A 7,642-nucleotide genomic window follows, 5' to 3' on the forward strand; every position below is an offset into this window, starting at 1 on the left:
AAATTATGGCACGCTGGGCCTAAATAATTGGAGGGTGAATCTAGCATACTGCTCATTTCATTATACTTTTTCTATAAAAGTAAAAATCTTTCTTAAACACAAATAAAATGATCCACATGAGAACAGGATTGAAAGGGCCACAGCCCTTTGTTTAAATGATGATAATCACACTAAAGTGAACTCAGTATTGCTTATTCTGAGAAAGACCTTTATGTTCCCAGGCAGAAAGTAATACACCCCCTGGAGACTCACAGTGTGCAGGTTTGCTTCCGGTGCCAGCTCCAAGCAACATATTTACCCAGTTTTAGAGTCCGCTTGCTTTTTATTAATCCAGGGAAAAACTCAAGGTCTTATATCTTTGCAATTTTACTAGCTGCGAACCATCAAATGTTTGCAGAATTTTCCCAATTTCCTAAAGCGGCAGGATCCCAGCCTGAAGTAACTCAGTTCCTTTGGTTTCAATGCCTGTTCCTATTGGATAGTATTTCCCTTGCTGCTCCTGTAGATTTGAGACTCCTGCCCAGGCTAGAGCCTTTACTCTTTTGCGTATTTAAATACACATTTGACAAACCAAGACAGTTCCAAAATAGGCAGAAGTCTCCCATAGAGGAAGTGCTAAATTGTTTACAGCTTCCCCAAGCTTTTATTATTTTTTAAGACGTGGTCAGTAATTTCATTATATAATGTTTATGCTTTTCAAGATTCCAGCTAACTTTCACTATTTTTAAGGGAGCCACTGATAAGTGCAATTTAAATGACTTGTTTATCTTTCTGGGCCGAGATCAGCATAGATGTGCACTCTATTGTTCTAACTACCTCTGATAACAGCTAAAAATGTTTTTCTGTAGAAATCAAAGTTACTTTTTAAAAACCTACATCACTTTCTATATTTCTGTGATCTTAGGACATCAGCTTTGGGCATCCTAAAAAGTAATTTTCTGTTATCATCACCCATGGAAATGCCAATTGGCCTCCAAGGAATTTCTCTAAATGAGTCAACCTTTATGCGTGTTTCAGTTATGTTTATTTTTATTATCAAGGCTTATCATTTGTATTTTTCTCTCTTCAGAATCCTATGAAGGAATGTTTCAGCATTCAAATATTAACTTTTTAAGTGTCCTCCAATTTAAATATCTGAAATTTTATATGTACTCCAAAAGGCATTTCAGAATGAGACTGCTTGAAGTTTACTTTCAAGACTGGCATTTATTTAATTTTTCCTGGTGCTTTTGCCCTACTCTCCCCACCCCCCAATACTATATGAACTATTAATGATAATGTAGGCAAAAACACAATCGAAAAGTATGTTCAACATATTTGGGCAAGTAGGCTAACTAGAAAACATCGCTCATTTAAAAGTTGGAATATGCCTCCCTTCTCTACATGAGGTAGTAGTAGTTGGGAGTGAAAGTAGGGGTATGAGGCTAAGTAAACTGCAGAGTTTTTCAAGAGAAAACATTGCACTTAAGAGAAATGACGTTCAAAGAGATAAAGTTCAAAGAATTCTATGCATTTATTCAGACGATGCATTGATATCAACCATGGAAGTTCGAGTTGGTTTTTAGAACAAAGATTTGGCCGCTCATTTCTCTGGGCTCCTGTAGCACACAGCATTATGAAATTACAGCAATTTGTTTACTCTTGTCTTTTCTGCTAGACTGAGTTCCTTAACTGTTCCTTATCTTAGTGTAGCATGCCTCCACCCTGTCCTTTGGGGTCTCCCATACCCTGGTGCTCCCAGATACTCAGATTGGCCCAAGCAGTGTTAGGAAAGAGAAGTGTTTTTGTCTGCTGCATTTGCTAAATTGGACTGTGTGAGTCTGGGATTGCAAAAGGCCGTCATCCCTGGCTGTAAGAAGGAGCTCTGTGTGCTGGAGAAAAAAGGTAACATACACTAGAAGAAGAGCGCAGATATGGAATGAGAGTTAGCCCTAAGAATATATGAAACCCGTGATATATTTGTGCCCGAATCTGAGTTCCACCCCTGTACTTTCCAGTTATGTGTATAAATGAATTCCCTATTTTAAGTTAGTTTGAATTTGACTTCTATAATTTTGTCAGCCTAAATAAAGAGGGAAACTGAGGCAAGCGCGAATTACCAGAAATTGAATTTACTCAGGAATAGCAGAGGAATTGCAATTCTGGAAACTCATGCTATAGCAAGCTACAGGCGAGTCCACTGAGGTTTGGGGTGTGCTGTATTTGTGGGCAGGGAGTGCAAAGAGCGGGAGGTCCAGCCAGAGTCCAAGCAGGAAATTCATTGGCTTAAGGATGGGGAGAAATTCTTGACAGATGTTAATTGGTCAGGAGATAACTGTCTCAGTCTTCTGTAAATCAGGCATTTATAGAAATCAGTCTCTCAATTCTTAACTTCTGTTCTTCTGAGGGCACATCTGTGAGATTCTCCGGTTCCATTTTAGTTTGAAATCCTTTCACAACTTTTAACCAAGAATCTTGCCACAAAGCTGGTAAAAGTTTGTCACAAAGTTGACAGAAATAATGTTTGTCGAACAAAACAGTGAAAAGGTTTTTCAAATCTCTGATTTCACAGTTTTTTTAGACCGTGATATTTAGTTTATCTGTTATTATAAGTCAAACAGCATTGCAGTGTTTCAGTAATGAATAGTCTTTTGGGGGACTATTTTTCCAGAATGAGAAGGTAGTAATTCTAATGACCCAGGGATCCCCCTTCACCAGACTTTTTTGTTCCTCTAAATCTGAAACATTTTTTAATTGTTTATACCTATTCTATAACTTAAGTAATACTTTCATTTTTAAAAAACTTTAATCTCTAAGCTTTAGTAAATTGCCCAAGAACAAAAAGGTAAAAACAATGTTTTCTACAATTGATTCACAAATAAATAACATCTATTTACTCCAGGAAGCTTTTACAAATTTTTTATTTTTATTTTTATTTTTCAGCAGCTACTTTGTTCTCTCATATTTAGGCAGCTTTAATAGGTTTTCTTCAAAAAGAAAAACCCAAAACCTCTAGTAGGATATTCCTGAAAAGATCAACAAACTTTTATAAACACCAAAGTATTAAAACAATATGTCAGAAGCATTATCTAGATTATGTCTCATTAATTTTATCTTCTATAGAGAAAAGGTTGGAAAGAACCTACATGTCCATCATAGGGCCTCAGTTAAATAAATTATGAAAAATCTAGAAAACGAAATAAAATTTGCTAAAAAGAATGAGGTAGAACATATATGTGATATAAGACACTTCCCAAGATATATTGTTGTGAACAGTATTATTCACTCACTCGGCAATTATTTTTTGAGCATCTTTTAAATGTCAGTTACTGTCTTAGCACTGGGAACACACAACTTAAAGCAGCCAAAGTCTCTTATTCTCATGCCTATGTAAATATAGCATATCTGTGAGTTTTTTTAAAGGTGTGTATATATATATAATTTTAAAATGTTTATAGTATATATGTATATATGTGTGTATCCATATATATATATAAAAATACATATAAAACTGCAAATTTTTAGAAATATAACTAAAAAAGTGTTAAAGTGATTGTCTCTGGGGAGAGGTAAGAGGTGGGGCCTGAGGTAAGAGGGAGGCTTCCTTGTCCAACTTTGTGTACCACGCACTCATTACCTTTTCAATGGAAAACATATTACCTTTAAAATAAACATTCCAATAATGGTAGGCAGTGCAAGCATACCTCGTTTTATTGCATTTCAATTGGTTACTCTTCATAGATGTTGCATTTTTTTTACAAATTGAAGACAAGACCCTCTACCGGCAAAAAGAACAACTTGTCGTATTGTGTTGGTCTAGAACCAAACCTGCAATATCTCCAAGGTGCGTGCCTGTATTTGTAACCTTCGGTTTGAATGTATAACCATTGTTAAGGTAGAAGAATCATTGCTGGCTGAAAAGTTGTAAAACCATGACTGGAAATATTCATTTCCCAGCAAATATGTCTGCTTCTTTACAACACATAACTGGTCAATAATGCTTGTCGAATTGAATAAAGAGTACACTATAGAAACTGGAGCAAGGGTGGCCAAAAATGTTAAAGCATAAGCACAGAAGAATGAGGAACTGTAATAATAATGTTATTAGCATTAAACAAGCACAAAGGGTGGGCCAGTGAGAATTTTGGTATATACTAAGAAAACAAAGAAATCAAAAAGTCGGGAAATGCACCAAGTTCAAGGGACTTTGGAAACCAGCATTAGAATATAGTGAGGCAGGTTGAGCAATGCCTGGTACCATATATTAGAAGGTAGCAAACTCGGAAGGCAGCTCATGAAAGGAAGGAGAACAAGACTTCCTTCAATGCAGGATGTTGTAGATACTGCAAGAACAGCATAGACCCTCCTCCCAAATTTGGTTCGGATGTCAAGACTAAAGACGCTTCTCCGCCCCCAACACATACCAAGAGATATGAAGGGTTATTATTCACGTAATGGGTCTTTCTGGGGGATCAGAACAGGCCTCCCAAGTTTATCCAAAATGGTTTGAGAGAGCAAAGAGAGGAGATTGTGGTGGTTTTTACTGTGGTCAAGAGGTGAAGCCAGGGTGAGGGTTCTTGCAAGTAGGCAGGGGCTTGTGAGGTTTGAACCTGCTGCTGGCATCAAAGGAAGAAGCCCTCAAGCTTTCTCTCAGCTTGCCCAGATGTGGGGCAGGAGGGGAAAGCGTTTAAAAGCCTTAGAAATTAAACATTAACGATGGAGTCAGACTCTATTACACAAGGCCTGATGAATTTAGAATCATTTTCCATTATTCCATTTCCATGTGAAGAAAGAATTGCAGAGAAAATTCTGAAATTTCCAGCGCCCTGTGTTTTAAGATTGGTAAGGAGGGAGTGCTGCTCTGGAGAGAAAAAGATACTCAACAGACAAAGATAAAGTGTGAATAAGGCATGAGAAAGATGACAGAATGTATTTTAAAATGCCAGGCAATGTCAAAGGTGACTTAAGGAGTTGATGAGTTTACAAGCAAGGTTGCTACAAAGTCAGAAAGCGGCTATAGAATTTGAAGATTAAGACAAAGATGAGCACACATGGGAAAGATTGTGTACCAAAAAAAAAAAAGGCTTTTAATATCAGTGTTAAATTTTTTTTATTCATATCCATTTTGTTTGGCAAAATATTTGAGGTGATAAGACCAATATAAACTCAAAGGAAATATATCTAAAAAAGAACAAGAAGGAAAATCTCTCCGAAAGAAGGATATGGAGGTCAGAGAGAGGAATTCAACAAGAAGGCAATCAGTACGCCAGGGCTCTGAAAGAAGATAGAGAGCGTTCGGTCTCAGTCCGGCTGCTTACTCACTGTGTAACTTTGAGTAAATAAGTGACAACTTCTGTCAGCCTTAGTTACCTCCTCTGCAAGCTGGGAGAAATACCAGGACTGATAGTGGTTGTGATGATGAAATGAGATAGTATATATAAACTATTGGACACAGGCCCTGACAGTTTGTCGGGGCCCTGACAAACTGTCAAAGCCTGTGTCCAGTAGGTTATATGTTGGTGTTAACATATTAATATAAGATTTTTTTGCTACTTGGCAAAACAGGAAGGTGTGGGAATAGCTCTGTTTTGCAGTATATGTTATCTCATTTAATCCCCACAACAACCCTGCAAGGCAGGTGCCATTACTATCTTCACTTGACAGATGCTGAAATAGTAACAGAGGTGTTATGCCACCAGTCCATGGTAGACAAAGGAGCCAGTATCCAAGTATAAGGTACGCACAGCTTCAAAGCTTCCAGGCTGTTCTGTACCAAAATGCTTTTCTTTGCTACTCATTAATGGATATATTTCAAATAGGAGAAGAGAAGAACAGTGGGATTTAGAAAGAATAGAAATATGTAGAAGTTTAAAAATGCATGAGTCAGAAAAATGGAATAATATATATTATATATATAAATGGAATATATATAATAATATATATAAAATATATTTGAGGATAAAAAGAAAAAAACAAGAGAAAAATAATGGGCATATGTATGTCATGTTAAAAAACAGGTAATGTTTGTGAAAAATTTCTTGGCTAGGCGATGGGGAAAATTGCATGCAAATGTGTAAAATGTTAAGATGGATTTTATAATTAAAACTTGTGAGAGAAAGAGAGGAAGTTGCTTTGGCAAAATAAAAAGTACTTTACCAATAAGATAGTATTAGAAATGAGGTATTCTTTAAATGCTTTTTCATAATATTCTAAATAAGGCAGTTTTATGGCCATAATCTTTTAACCTTTTTAAAAGAGAGGGAGGTGTACAATAAATGGAAAGAATGCATTTATCCAAATAATTCCACTTAACAAAATCACTTCATTTCCACTTTCTTGTTGTGTTTGTTGGCTTTGTTTTTGTTTTTGTTTTGGTCTCTCCTCAGTTAGAATGACTATTCCAAGACATTCTAAAAAGACAGCATTATTCTTTGGGTAGACATATTAAACATCCCTATAGCATCCAATCTCAATCTATTTTCAACAATTTATAATGTTCCATGCATCATACTGTTTACTTCAGTATTCTCACTTTAGGTTTTTCAATGTTTAGTTTCTGAAGAGGCACAGTGTTTAGAATTGAGGAACCAAAAGGGAATATGAAGAGAATATCACAACGTGAAAGCAATCATTGTGTACCATAACTGCAGAAAAATGTAAGGAACAGTCAAATGGCAAAGTCTGTGAGAACAAGCCTTTGGTGTCCTGTCCTCTGACTGGTTTATCTGCCTTTTGTGATGCTCAGCCCTCTCTCTGTACTCATCCTCTGTGTTCTCCTTGCACCAAAGTTCAACAGATATTATACTGCATGGTAACATGGCCCCTCTATAAAGACTTCTCATCCACTGAAAGCTGTAGCTGAGACTGGAGAACAGCTCATGAACACAACCTCTCCACCTGGGTTCTGAAGACTTTGTTTATTTTTGTAAAATAAACCCAGCTTTATACAGAGTAGATTTATATTTCCACATTAGAATAAAAAAAAGACCAAAAACAAAAACAAAAACCCAGGCCCAATCTTTCTCTGGAGACACAATGGTATAATCAGTTCATTAAGTAGCCATTCTATCTTCCTGATTTAGACCCAGAAGGCTAGACTGGCTGTAACTTCATAACAAGTTTGGGTTACCAACACAGTCTTACTGAGACTCCAGCAACCAGTATCAACAAAAGATAATGCAAAACCAACAACAGTGAAACAAGCAAAACTTTGCAAGAAACAGCCAGCATGCTATGATTTGCTCCTGAGAGTCTCTTTAATTATCAAAGTCTTTTCCCCCCTGATTTGTTAATAGGAATAATCAGATTGATTGTTCAATTTCTCAATATTTCACGAATTAATGATTTTAACAGCTTCAATGAGTTATGACATACAAGAAAATACACATATTTAAAGTGCACAATTTAAGTTTTAACATATGTATACACCCATAAAACTATCACAACCAAACTAATCTATCCATCAGCCCAAAAAGTTTCTCATGCTCTTTTATAATCGCCTCCCATTCTTTCCCACCCGCTTCTGCCACATACTCAGGCAACCACCGATCTGTTTTTTTGTCACTATAAATTAGTTCACATTTCCTAGACTTGCATACAAATGGAATAATACAGCATGTTTTATTTGGGAGTGGTAGCGATGGTGTCTGGCTTCTCTTGCTCA

The sequence above is a fragment of the Pteropus vampyrus genome, unplaced genomic scaffold (genome assembly GCF_000151845.1).
Source record: "Pteropus vampyrus isolate Shadow unplaced genomic scaffold, Pvam_2.0 Scaffold186, whole genome shotgun sequence".
In the NCBI taxonomy this organism is placed as follows: domain Eukaryota; kingdom Metazoa; phylum Chordata; class Mammalia; order Chiroptera; family Pteropodidae; genus Pteropus; species Pteropus vampyrus.